Below are 15,206 nucleotides of genomic sequence, written 5' to 3' on the forward strand. Positions count from 1 at the left end.
TGACTCAGAGTTAAGCCTGTATAGCGACTGACTTGCAACTAAAATGGCTTCTACTTCAGCGTGCTAACTTTCCAAAAGAGAAAGGCTGTGGCTTGAAATCCCCGTCCATGATTTCATTGGTATAGGCGGCAGGTTTCTGAACTGTCCACAGCCCACCTCTGAGACTGAATAGACGTGGCATCTTAAAACAAGTGTTAGTGAGGACCAAATAGCCTAGATATTTCATTATTCTTGGTTCACTGCCAAAATTAAATGACAAGAACGTGCACAAAGCATGTCTGAAGGCTCATTGATTTTCCTTTTGTCCCATCTGACAGGCGTGTGACTTTGTGTCGGACAACTCTGAATTGCAGTCTGTGAAAGGATAATTTATATGACCAATGTACCGGTGTCTATTTGAAGAATTCATTCACTCACTGCCAAGCAAAGTAAAGACGAGCGAAAGAAAACCAATGCTTAGGGTAGATTCAATAAAAGTTTAAAATGTTTATTTTTTTATGTATATATGTGTTTCTGTCTCCAGACATAATGCATTAAAAAAAGACCATGTTTCTAGGAAAGTTTTAATCCATTAATTATGAAAACAAATACTTGCATTGTACCTACCCTATAGTACTATTGATTCTAGGTGTTGTGTGACATTTGTTCAATATGCGTTGGAGTGTGGAAGAATTTGTGGATGTGAACTTTGGTTAGACATGGAAAATCTAACTTTTGCCTGGAATAACAGCGGATATCATCATAGCAGATGCATGAAGTAGTCTCATGATCTGTTTGAATTTTATTTTGAAGGATCAGCATTCATTCTGCCCTTTGCCTAGTTGCAAGTTCACAAGGCTCTTCTTTGATTCTGGATTATTCCAAAGTGGAGGGAAGATACTGTTCTATTCAACTCCCTGCAATGTAAAGGATTGTTGGTACATGTGTATTTTCTTTATGAAAAGTGTGTGCTCATATTTAAGACTGACGATAATAAAATGTTGTATCTTAACATCATGTCTTTGAATCTTCTAAAATCGGGAGCCAAGTAGAGGGCTACCATATTTCCAAGTTTCGCGCACAGTTTTTAGCACAGTTCAGCCAGAACTGCCATTTGTGGTGGAAAAAAGCGACCAAGAGTCCCTTCAGGCTTGGTTTGTAACCCAACTGTAGGGAAAACAAACGCAGTAAAGAACCTGGGGGTTATCATCTATGAAAAGGAAACACAATGAGCATAAAATTCCGTACTGGTCTGTGGCAGTTCTCCATCAGATACAGGGGGGCCCAGCTATGGAACACCTATACAGCAATCTCATCAAATTCTTCATTAAAAAATTTCAAACATAAGTTTAGGACCCACTTAATTGACCAGATCACTTAATTATTATTTCTTTGTATCATCTATTCTTTTCTCTAATCATGTAGATAACCAAAAATTCTAATCATGTTCTTGTTGTGTTTTTGTTTTGATCATGTTTTATATACTGCAATCATGTTTTCTGGATATTCTATATCTATATATGTACAATGTTTTATAATTTATATAGGTAGAGGCCTCGTATAAGCCCCTTGGGTTTTTTTGCCTCAGCCTAGCACTTTACCCTTCTTATATTTATATGTTCCCTGTGTTGTTTTTATACTGTGCTGAATAAATAAATACAAAATACAATACAAATACAAAATGAACCATGTAACAACAAATTGAGCAGGGCACCGCAGAGAGTTGAACCCCGTTCTGGTAAACCAGAAGTACCACAACCAGTGCCTTAGTTTTTTTTTTAGAATTTACAGGTCCAAATCACAGTTGCCTGTGTGTCTTGCCGACCTCCTACGGCAAGATCATTTGATGATTAAAAACAAAGAGAAAAAAAAACCCATCGCCCAGGATGAAGTTCTTTGTCCTTTCTATTAGTAACGCCCGACGACAAAGTATTGTCCAAAAGACGAAGTTTATCGATATGAAAACAGATCGCATCGCTCCACATCGAGGATTGTGCAATCCTCGATGTTGCGCAAAAGTGAGACGTCATCGAAAATCTCCCTCCCCCGTTCAATCAACATCCGGTCCGTCGGTAAAAGTGGTCCGTGTTTATAAATCGACTGGGCGCTACTGTATAATGTAATGGATTAAATAACCCCGGGCAATTAAGGTGTTGTGGCCTACACTCTCAATTTGAATCATACCAGACTAGCCATGATTTGGTCTTTATACAATTGAAAACCGGAAGACTCTCTCCACAAATTTACAGGCCAGGCTCCAACCCTTGCAGCGCAGCCTTAGGCCGGATAGTCCCCCTGCCTGCACTTTGTTGCCTTCCTGGCCTGTCCGGGGCACCCGCTTTTTTCCCCTCACGTCTCATATTTGCCATTGACAATCAAAGGAGAAATTAGGTCATTATGTCCGTCAAATATGATGTAAATTTGTGGCAACACCAACATTAACGTCATATGTAGACGAGCAAATCAGCTAACCAATCACATAAATTCAGTTCATGAGGTGATGTATGATGATTTATAATGATAAGACCACCCCTCACTTCACACGGGTGTGATTTTTTTTAGGAATTACTATGGCCTAAAATTGTCACTTCACTGTCATCTGGGGACCCCCCCAAAACCTTGGCCGACCCACACACATGTCCTGTTCTCTAGGTAGTGGTACACATGTCCTGTTCTCTAGGTAGTGGTACACATGTCCTGTTCTCTAGGTGCCCATATCGTACGGCATACTATGGCACGCCGCTTTTCATCATTTTTGAGGATTTGAAAAAAATGAAAAAATGAAAGAAACGATGGGTTATAGCCCATGTTTTTTGAAATTTTGAAAAAAAAAGTTAGCCTCGTTTCTCATCATTTTGGACCGTGGGCTATAGCCCATATCGTACGGCATACTATGGCACGCTGTTTTTCATCATTTTTGAGGATTTGAAAAAAATGAAAAAAACGATGGGTTATAGCCCATATTTTTTGAAATTTTGAAAAAAAAAGTTAGCCTCGTTTCTCATCATTTTGGACCGTGGGCTATAGCCCATATCATATGGCATACTATGGCACGCCGTTTTTCATCATTTTTGAGGATTCGAAAAAAATGAAAGAAACGATGGGTTATAGCCCATGTTTTTTGAAATTTTGAAAAAAAAAGTTAGCCTCGTTTCTCATCATTTTGGACCGTGGGCTATAGCCCATATCGTACGGCATACTATGGCACGCCGTTTTTCATCATTTTTGAGGATTTGAAAAAAATGAAAAAATGAAAGAAACGATGGGTTATAGCCCATGTTTTTTGAAATTTTGAAAAAAAAAGTTAGCCTCGTTTCTCATCATTTTGGACCGTGGGCTATAGCCCATATCGTACGGCATACTATGGCACGCTGTTTTTCATCATTTTTGAGGATTTGAAAAAAATGAAAAAATGAAAAAAACGATGGGTTATAGCCCATATTTTTTGAAATTTTGAAAAAAAAAGTTAGCCTCGTTTCTCATTATTTTGGACCGTGGGCTATAGCCCATATCGTACGGCATACTATGGCACGCCGTTTCTCATCATTTTTGAGGATTTGAAGAGTTACCTTGCCATGATGGGAGTCCAATGAATGATGGGAAATTAAATGAAATTCATAGATTGTCTTGAAGAAATGAAATTCGTCAATTGTTTCATTGAATGAAACACACGCACACACTCGCGTATACACGCATGCATTAACATCCACACCACCACAACGTCCTAATAGCTATAGGGTAATACGGTACAGAGCTGCACTACGGTAATTCATATGTTAATTTATGTCACTAGAAAAGTGACACAAATTCAACGTTTGCCACCTGGAAAGTACTACAAAAGGGGGTTAATCAAACAGAAACTACAACATTTGGCCAACCTGGCGGGAAGGAAAGTACAGGATAGGGAAAACATTTGGCCAACCTGGCGGGAAGGAAACAAGATATTCAACAGTTGGTACTTTGAAGAGATGTGAAGAGATGAAATCTGAAACCTGAAACTAGAGAAGAGAGAAACTAGACTAAAGACCTTGGTACGGGAGGACGGGTAGCAGAGCACAATGGACGGGGGTCGCACGAGGGACCGCTGGGTACGACCCGGTTCCTGCACAACCCAGTTCCTGCACGACCCGCCTGCCCATTATGCCTGATTATCCCAGATTCAACCCATACCCCGGGGAGAACTACACTATAACTGACGTAGATCCAGCGTCGTCCAGCTCGTAGATTCAATGTTGTCAACGTCGGGCCCCAAATTCAACATGCTCGTAGATTACACGTCGCGTCGGGCCAATCAAAAACAGATTCAACACACACACGGCAAACACATGCACGCACACACAGACACAGACAACCCCCCCCACACACACACACACACCCCCACACACACACACACCCTTAGGCCCATCACAATTAATACATAATAAGTATTTGTGATAATCGCAATACTTTTGGGATAATAGTCATAATCGCTCCCATGTTAGAAAGTAGTGGAAGTAGCAGATCTAGGAGCTCAAAACTGTTTTGATCTCATAGATCTGCTACTTTCACAATTCATGTATTTGTTTTGTTTTTTTAAATAATTTATTAATACTTGTGATGGGCCTAATGTACCTCAATGTACCAGCTTGAGCGGTACATTTGCATGGGGATTCCAGACAACATAGCGCGCCCACTATCGTTGACCGGGCGGGGAGACCCCCCAGGCATCTCGACCCTATCCCCGGCGTTCGGAGGTCACTCCCCTGGCGTTCCCAAGGAGCATTCCAGACATCAAGGGCAGCTGGCATAATTTTCCTTAATAAATAATGCCTATAAATAAATAATAACAAAAAAAAAGGTGTTAAAAACAAGTGTTAGAAATGACTACACCTGTACGTGCCCATCGGCCTACTTGAGAACGATGCAACTAGGGAACCTGATAATACCCGTTGTCAACTTGTCATAGCACCCGTTTTAACGGGTCCCTTTTGTGCCCATACTGTATATGGAGGTCTCTACTGTATCCGTCTGTCTGTGCCTGAAGAGTGCAAACTGACTGTGACAGGCTCATTAGGTCCACTGGCAGAGCCTGACCAGAGCCTTTTGTGGCGTTTCTGGACAACAGTGTTTGCCACCGACACCTAATTGCTACTCCACTACATCTCAGAGGCAAATATTATGCTTTTACTCCACTACATTTATTATTATTTTAAATCTCTGAAATGACAAATAAAAATAAACTAATAAGACCATTGCTGCGTCTAAAGCAACCAACTATACCAAAGATTATCAAACATTAGCCAAATTGGTAATTACATCAGAAAGGCAAAGATTTTGAAAATAACAGCTCGCAGTGCAAGGTATTGCCACAGCAATGATGAATACTATTAAAAAGTATAAGCAACCAAGGTTCATGTTTTAGGTTGTTATTAGAGAAAGCAAAAGATGAGTGTTTATTGGTTTATTTTCATTTGCTGCTTTCTTTCGTTTTAACGATTTGAGCTATCGGGGCGGGGGCATTCGAACATGGGGCTAAATACATTTATTTTACAAAGTGTAGGAGGATACTGTTCACATTCAACAGATCCTGTGATCTTTTGTGGCCAGGTGTAATTTCCTGGGGTCTAGTAGGACTACAGTAAAAAAAAAAAAAATCGCTATAACATTTTGTAAAAAATAAATAATAATAAACATATTTAGCCTCATGTTGGAATGCCCCCCCCCCCCCCCCCATGTCAAAAATGGGTAAAATCGCTAACAAAAGAAAGCAGCAAATGAAAGAAAATGTGCTCATCTTTTACTTTCTCTAATAACCTAAAACATGAATCTAACGTTGTCCTTTAAGTAAAAGTATCAATAGTGCTGTATAGAAATACTGTTTCTGTAAAAGTCCAGAATTTAAAATGTACTTCAACAAAAGTACAACAGTATTAGTTTTAAAAATGTACATAAAGTACCAAAAGTAGAAAGTAGTCATTCTGCAAAATGTCCCTTTACAAGTTTTCAAATGTGAGCTTGTAGATCTGCTATTTCTGAAAAATCCTGAAAATGTGGCACAAATCTTTCAGAGCGAACATTTAACTAAAATCTTTGCTTCTATTTATTTTTTGTAATAAATATAAAAAATAATCTGTTAAGTAACTAGTAACTAATGTTTTCAAATAAATGCAGTGGAGGTAAAAGTAGAATATTTGGATCCGAGATGTAGTGGTTCGTAGAAGTTAAAAATATTGGGGAAAAACTCAAGTGCAAATGCCTCAAAATGTTAACGAATTACCAAAACCTACTCAAATTCCCTCAAATGGTTTTTAACATTGTAACATTTTAACATTATTGTAGTAACCTTGCGATAACAGTGTAAGGCTAATGGCATTGAAACTTACAATATTAATATAATATGCTATTACTATTTGTAATAGCATTGTAACACTATGTAACTAAATAAATAAATTCCAACTCACCAGTCTGCCAGGTCCACAGGCCGGGGAGAGGCAGGGAGCCAAATCTGTACCTCTCCCCCAAGCTGTTCTGAGGAGGAGAGGCAGGGAGCCAAATCTGTACCTCTCCCCCAAGCTGTTCTGAGGAGGAGAGGCAGGGAGCCAAATCTGTACCTCTTCCCACGCTGTTCTGAGGAGGGTTCCAGACAAGAGCACCAGGCATCATTCTCCTTTAGAAATAAACAAGAAAAAGGATATATATTAAAAAGAAAAACATCAGACCCGTCTGAAGTGAGTGGTAAAGGAAAGGAAAGGTACTATGTTTACCCAGGGTAACTGGACTAAGGAAAGGAAAGGTTTTAACATTATTGTAGTAACCATAACAATGTAAGGCTAATGACATTGAAACACTGCAATACATTGTAATATTGTAAATTACAATATTAATATAATATGCTATTACAATTTGTAATAGCATTGTAACACTATGTAACTAAATAAATAAATTCCAACTCACCAGTCTGCCAGGTCCACAGGCCGGGAAGAGGCAGGGAGCCAAATCTGTACCTCTCCCCCACTCTGTTCTGAGGAGGAGAGGCAGGGAGCCAAATCTGTACCTCTCCCCCACGCTGTTCTGAGGAGGAGAGGCAGGGAGCCAAATCTGTACCTCTCCCCCACGCTGTTCTGAGGAGGAGAGGCAGGGAGCCAAATCTGTACCTCTCCCCCACGCTGTTCTGAGGAGGAGAGGCAGGGAGCCAAATCTGTACCTCTCCCCCACGCTGTTCTTAGGAGGAGAGGCAGGGAGCCAAATCTGTACCTCTCCCCCACGCTGTTCTGAGGAGGGTTCCAGACAAGAGCACCAGGCATCATTCTCCTTTAGAAATAAACAAGAAAAAGGATATATATTAAAAAGAAAAACATCAGACCGGTCTGAAGTGAGTGGTAAAGGAAAGGAACTGTACTATGTTTACCCAGGGTAACTGGACTAAGGAAAGGAACTATGATTACCCAGGGTAACTGGACTAAGGAAAGGAAAGGTACTATGTTTACCCAGGGTAACTGGACTAAGGAAAGGAAAGGTACTATGTTTACCCAGGGTAACTGGACTAAGGAAAGGAAAGGTACTATGATTACCCAGGGTAACTGGACAAAGGAAAGGTACTATGATTACCCAGGGTAACTGGACTAAGGAAAGGAAAGGTACTATGTTTACCCAGGGTAACTGGACTAAGGAAAGGAAAGGTACTATGTTTACCCAGGGTAACTGGACTAAGGAAAGGAAAGGTACTATGTTTACCCAGGGTAACTGGACTAAGGAAAGGAAAGGTACTATGTTTACCCAGGGTAACTGGACTAAGGAAAGGAAAGGTACTATGTTTACCCAGGGTAACTGGACTAAGGAAAGGAAAGGTACTATTTTATTGTTTACCCAGGGCTCAAGAACTTGTTTACAGCCAGGCCCTGCTCATAGAACATTTCATGGTAGTGGTTCAATGCCTTGCTCAAGGGCACTTCAGCGGTGGTAATTTTAACGTGCCGGTCCAGGGATACGAACTAGCGACCTTCCGATATCAGGACCGCTCCGCAAACCGTTCGGCCACCGCTGCCATACTGTACTGTACTATACTGTACTTAATTTCTCCTTTCCTTGTCAATATAATGCAAATATTGAGACGTGTGGGGACAAAAGCTGTATAAATAAAAATCACACTCGTGTGAAGTGAGCGGTGCTCTTGTCTTGTCATCGTACATAACCATGACGTAACGTATGTGGAAGTGCTCGGACACACATGACGTAAATTCTCCATTCATTGTCAATTGGAACTGAAAAAAATAATTCAAACAAGAAAACTTTTTTTTTTTTTTTTATATAATTTCGGACCAAAATTGGGCATAGCTTCGCCGCGCAGCGATACAGTCAAATATTCTACTTTTACTAAAATGTCGTTACTATAATTATGTTAGTTTGTACATTTAGATCAGTGGTTTTCAACCCTCTTCATATCAAGGCCCATTATGTATTGGGCATTGTAGCCACGGAACCACCATTTGATGACATTTAGCCTCTCAGACCCATTTGAGCCACGGAACCACCGTTTGATGACATTTAGCCTCTCAGACCCATTTGAGCCACGGAACCACCATTTGATGACATTTAGCCTCTCAGACCCATTTGAGCCACGGAACCACCGTTTGATGACATTTAGCCTCTCAGACCCATTTGAGCCACGGAACCACCGTTTGATGACATTTAGCCTCTCAGACCCATTTGAGCCACGGAACCACCGTTTGATGACATTTAGCCTCTCAGACCCATTTGAGCCACGGAACCACCGTTTGATGACATTTAGCCTCTCAGACCCATTTGAGCCACGGAACCACCGTTTGATGACATTTAGCCTCTCAGACCCATTTGAGCCACGGAACCACCGTTTGATGACATTTAGCCTCTCAGACCCATTTGAGCCACGGAACCACCGTTTGATGACATTTAGCCTCTCAGACCCATTTGAGCCACGGAACCACCGTTTGATGACATTTAGCCTCTCAGACCCATTTGAGCCACGGAACCACCGTTTGATGACATTTAGCCTCTCAGACCCATTTGAGCCACGGAACCACCGTTTATGACATTTAGCCTCTCAGACCCATTTGAGCCACGGAACCACAAAAATAATATTTTGGTGTTGTTGGATCAGATTCTGTCCACACTTCCATGCTGTATTGGTGTTGGTAATTGTGTAACTTATTGTAAATTAAGTAATGCAGATGTTTAACAATAATTTGTACGGGTCCATTTGGTTTCATTTCACGCTCTCAAGAGTTAAAGATCCATAAGGGTCCATTAGGTTACCAACTCTCCATCATTTAGCTGGGGACCACCAGGAACCCCCTCAGGGACCACTGGTGGTCCCCGGACCACGAGGAACCCCCTCAAGGACCACTGGTGGTCTCCGGACCACTGGTTGAAAACCACTGTTTTAGATCATTACTACAAAACACCACATTAATTAGCCACATTAAGCCCTATATACGCCATTTGAAAATTGCTGATCTACAAGCATGCGATGAGACACACTGAGTTTGTAGATCTGCCATTTTCTAAATATTTGTATACAATTTATACATTTGATAACTTGTGTGAAATGGGTCATTCTGCATAATAATTGCAATTACGATGAAAACCTTGCAAAACCCGTGTCTCCGTCAGTCACGCCACCATATACGGGCGTCAGTCCGTCACGCCTCGTGACACAAGAAGCGAGAACAGAGCGTCACGGAGGCTGCCATGACACTCCATATATGGGCATTGCATTGGGACTCCATTACCCAGAAGCCCTGAGAATTAAGCCATTTACACCCGAGGACGATTCTACAAATGCCTTCTAAATCCTGACAGTTTTCTGGATAACCCCATGTTTCTATAGCCGTGGTTCTCCAACCATTTAATAATAATAACCCTATGTTTCTATAGCCGTGGTTCTCCAACCATTTAATAATAATAACACTATGTTTCTATAGCCGTGGTTCTCCAACCATTTAATAATAATAACACTATGTTTCTATAGCCGTGGTTCTCCAACCATTTAATAATAATAACACTATGTTTCTATAGCCGTGGTTCTCCAACCATTTAATAATAATAACACTATGTTTCTATAGCCGTGGTTCTCCAACCATTTAATAATAATACTATGTTTCTATAGCCGTGGTTCTCCAACCATTTAATAATAATAACACTATGTTTCTATAGCCGTGGTTCTCCAACCATTTAATAATAATAACACTATGTTTCTATAGCCGTGGTTCTCCAACCATTTAATAATAATAACACTATGTTTCTATAGCCGTGGTTCTCCAACCATTTAATAATAATAACACTATGTTTCTATAGCCGTGGTTCTCCAACCATTTAATAATAATAACACTATGTTTCTATAGCCGTGGTTCTCCAACCATTTAATAATAATACTATGTTTCTATAGCCGTGGTTCTCCAACCATTTAATAATAATAACACTATGTTTCTATAGCCGTGGTTCTCCAACCATTTAATAATAATAACACTATGTTTCTATAGCCGTGGTTCTCCAACCATTTAATAATAATAACACTATGTTTCTATAGCCGTGGTTCTCCAACCATTTAATAATAATACTATGTTTCTATAGCCGTGGTTCTCCAACCATTTCATGTCAAGGACCCCCAAAAAAAAATCATGTAACTGGCCGCCGACCCCCATCTGAGAATATGTCGTTCCAGGGACCCCCTCCTCCAGAATATGTTGTTCCAGGGACCCCCTCCTCCAGAGGGACCCCCTCCACAGGGACTCCCTCCTCCAGAAGCAAAGATTTGAGTTAAAAACGTTCGCTCGGAAAAAGAATATATATTCCAAATTTGCGCCAAGATCTTTCAGAAATAGCACTCGGTGCCGCGCTATGAGAGCTTGTAGATCTGCTATTTTTCAATATAGCTAAAGCATAACCTAATGCTTAAAACACCAAAAGGGGTTCCCGTACAGAATGGGTAAAGACAGCGTCATTATTTATTTTTGTGCAGGTGATTCTTTTTCCTAAAGTGTTGGAAGCGCTCGTTGAAGTCACTGAACAGCCCCAGCGCACCACCCTTTGGAATTTGCACATAATGCAGGAGGCAGCAGGACGGCCAGTTAACATCAACCAGTGCTTCCAAACTCCAACACTTAAAAATAAATCAGACCCGTCTGAAGTGAGTGGTACTGTACAGTACTGTACTGACCCTCCTCCCTGGCCTGTCTGTTAGGCTGTGCAACAGTGATACCTGGTGGTGAACAAACGCTATATATTTCCGTGCTCGGACACCGGGCCCCACACACACACACACACACACACACACACACACACACACACACACACACACTATGTGTGGTTGCACCACTCAAAAATACCAAAACACCATACAGATATGAACATGAACACCACTCTATAGTGCTTTGGCACCTTCCTAATCAACAGGATTACCAACAGCACTGCAGATGAGAGGCTGGTGACCCACACATCATTTAGCTTCACAGTGTCAACACTACAGATGAGAGGCTGGTGACACACATAATTTAGCTTCAGTACAGTGTCAACACTACAGATGAGAGGCTGGTGACACACACATCATTTAGCTTCAGTACAGTGTCAACACTACAGATGAGAGGCTGGTGACACACACATCATTTAGCTTCAGTACAGTGTCAACACTACAGATGAGAGGCTGGTGACACACACATCATTTAGCTTCAGCACAGTGTCAACACTACAGATGAGAGGCTGGTGACACACACATCATTTAGCTTCAGTACAGTGTCAACACTACAGATGAGAGGCTGGTGACAGTGACACACATCATTTAGCTTCCGCACAGCGTCAATAAATTAACATTTATTGTTACTTAAACATGGTCTAGATGTTGTACACCAGGAAACACGATGCAACACAACACGACTAAACAGTCACTACCAATCCAGCTGGTGATGTCAATTAGTCATTTGACTCATTTGAGGTGTGTGTGTGTGTGTGTGTGTGTGTGTGTGTGTGTGTGTGTGTGTGTGTGTGTGTGTGTGTGTGTGTGTGTGTGTGCGTGCGTGCGTGTGTGTGTGTCCAATCCAAATCACAATGTTGCACATTAAGCAATATCAACTGTGGACCCAGGGGGACGATTTGTATGAAATGTACAAGCTCACAACATGTCCAAACAGCCGCGCGCGCACATGTACACACACACACACACACACTAAAGTAACCAAAAAATAGCCTCTGAGATTCATATCACATCACACAAAACAACAATGCTTCTATAACTCAGTGGTTCCCAAAGTGGGGTCCGGGGACCCCCAGGGGTCCTCGAGGGAGTTCCAGGGGGTCCACAGCTAAATGATAGTTTGTAACCAAATGGACCTGTAACTCTGAGAGTGTAGAATGGAATCAAATGGACCCTATAAGGGACACATTTATGCTCTCAGAATTAAATAAACATTGATTTCACAATATAAATTGGGGGTCCCAGAGATAGAAATGCTATTAAATGGGGGTCCGTAGACTAGTGTCAAACTGGGGGTCCTTGAAATTATAAACGGGTTGAGAATCACTGCTAGAGCCTTATAAATCTTCTCTTCAAATGGGGGTCCGCGGGCTAACTATAGTGTCAATTTGGGGGTCCTTGACATGACAACGTTTGGGAACCACTTAGCTCTGATTCATAACCTTCTACTGCTTCTACGATTCTGCCCTCTGATTCATAACCTTCTACTGCTTCTACGATTCTGCCCTGCACAGTACAAGGCTATGGGACTTCCAATTTTAAATCTCAAATCGAAATCAGACCAGCCTCTACTCTTTGGCGAAAATAAAAAGAACGTTTTTGCTACTCACCAAAACAAAGGCGGGTTGTGTCAATAGAAAGACTACTTTCCTTAGTGGACGCACTCCGAGCCCCCCACCACACGTATAAACGGTACTTTTTGGCCAAAAAGGGATTTTTTTTCACCGGAGGAAAAATATTCTCTATGAGGCAGTTCTCTGGGCAATATCAGTAGAGGGCGCAGCGGAGTAACTAAAAATGTTTTTTTTCCGGTGGAAACAAAATACCTTTTTGCCCATAAAGTACAGTTTATACGTGTGGTGGGGGGCTCAGAGTGCTTCCACTAAGGAAAGTAGTCTTTCTATTGACACAACCCGCCTTTGTTTTGGTGAGTAGCAAAAACGTTCTTTTTATTTACACTAAAGAGTAGAGGCTGGTCTGCATTCATGCGAGCGGCAGAAGTTGATAGTAACATAGCTCTAATGCAACGCATTAGAGCTATGGACCAGAGCTAGGAACCACTTAACTAACTATTTACTATTTGCATCAAAGTGAAATTATCAACTCCTTTAAAGGTAATTAAAATAAGCCAGTCCACCAGTGGTCCTTGAGGGTGGTTCCAGGTGGTCCGCATGCAGATATGAGTTTAACCAAATGGACCCTTATTATTAGATCTGTAACTCTTGATATAGAATGAAACCAAATGGACCCGTCAACAGTAAAAAAAAAAAAAAAAAAATGTTTAATACACGCATTAGGCTAATTAATTTACCAGAAGTCTAGATAGCATTTTTAATCAACGTTTGCCTGTTATCTCTCCTAAAATGGTACCAACATCAACACAGCATGGGAGTGTGGACAAACTCTTATCCAACGACAACAAAATATTCTTTAGTTGTGGGTCTGAGAGGCTAAATGTCAGCAGACGGTGGTCCGTGGCTCAAATGCTGAATAAATAAACAATGGCTCCGATGTGTAAAACTAAAAGGTTTTAAAAGCACTGATCTTAAAGCGAACAGTAGGCCGCCGCCTAACACCTGCTGCAAACACTCACCTGTTGAGGAGGAGATGGATGATATGAAGGCCTAACTTCTGTTATATCAGTTTGTTGTAGAACTTAGTGTTTCTTTGTTTAGTTTTTCACAGCCTGGTAAAAACTCTGTCGACTCTCATTATAACTCCATGTTCATGTCAGTGAAAGTTACATTCCGAGGTGTTTAATATTAAAACAAACGGCTTGTTGTAACAAACACTAGCAGCGTGCTTGTTTGGGCGTGTGTCGTCAGTGACTGTGTGTGGCGGTGGCGCGCCGCGCCGCGCGCACGACATGATGACTTAATACATGCACGTGCGTTATTATGGATCCCACCGCAGCTCAAGACACCTAACCTGATTCTGCCAGATGGGGGCGGTATTGGATAACCATGTTACCTGTGAAACAAACTTGTGTAGCAAGCTTCTTGGATCTGGCAGCGTCAGGTTACAAGACCCCCCCCCCCTGGAAGAGCGGGGTACGTCACGGCTTAAATAGTCAATAGACTGAATAGAGAACCAGATCCTCGCATTATCAGCGACCTCAGTGGTCTAAAACAGTAAATGTAAAACCACAGCCCCCTCACGTATTAGAAGGATATTATCAGTCACGACTCACCAGAAAATAGGTCGGGTGTTTTTGATGAATCTATCATGGTTAAAATTTAGTTTTAAGTTTAATATAATGGGTTTGTATAGGGAGGGGGTGGGGCAGCTAAAATGAATATCAAATATCGAAATACTAACTGAAGCAACTTAAGAACTGCCCAGGTGTTCACAGCAGCGGTGGCCGAACGGTTTGCCCAACGGTTTGTGGAGCGGTCTTGATACCGGAAGGTCGCCAGTTCGAAAACGGAAGGCTACTTTCTTTTTCATGCCAAGGACCCCCCAAATTGACACTAATTAGCCCCGCGGACCCCCACTTGAAGAAATATATCAGGGACCCCATAAGAGAAGATTTTTATGGCTCTAGCAGTGATGCTCAACCCAGTTAATTTCCAGGACCCCCAGTTTGACATGCATTAGTCTACGTACGGAAACCCATTTAATGGCATTTCTATCTCTGAGACCCTAATTTATATCGTAAAACCACTGTTATTTTAACTCTGAGAGTGACAGTGTACACTCTGAGTTACAGATCCATAAGAGTCCATTTGGTTCCAAACTATCATTTAGCTGGGGACCCTGTAGAACTCCCTCAGGGACCCCTGGGACTCTGGGAACCACTGATGTACACCTTTCATCTTCTAACACATCCTTAAAGGATTGAATCAAGGGGAAAATGTGTTGTCGGCCATCTTGGTCTGAACAAACTTTAAGCTGAAAAGTAGCCACTATTGGTTTGTGTATAATGTCCATGAATGTCAGTGTTAATACTTCAGATAATACACAAGGACATTAGAGCCAAGTGCTCTAATTAGAGGGGGGGGGGGGGGGGGGCGTTCTAGTCTAA

The sequence above is a fragment of the Protomyctophum bolini genome (genome assembly GCF_963924005.1).
Source record: "Protomyctophum bolini genome assembly, chromosome: 20".
NCBI lineage: Eukaryota > Metazoa > Chordata > Actinopteri > Myctophiformes > Myctophidae > Protomyctophum > Protomyctophum bolini.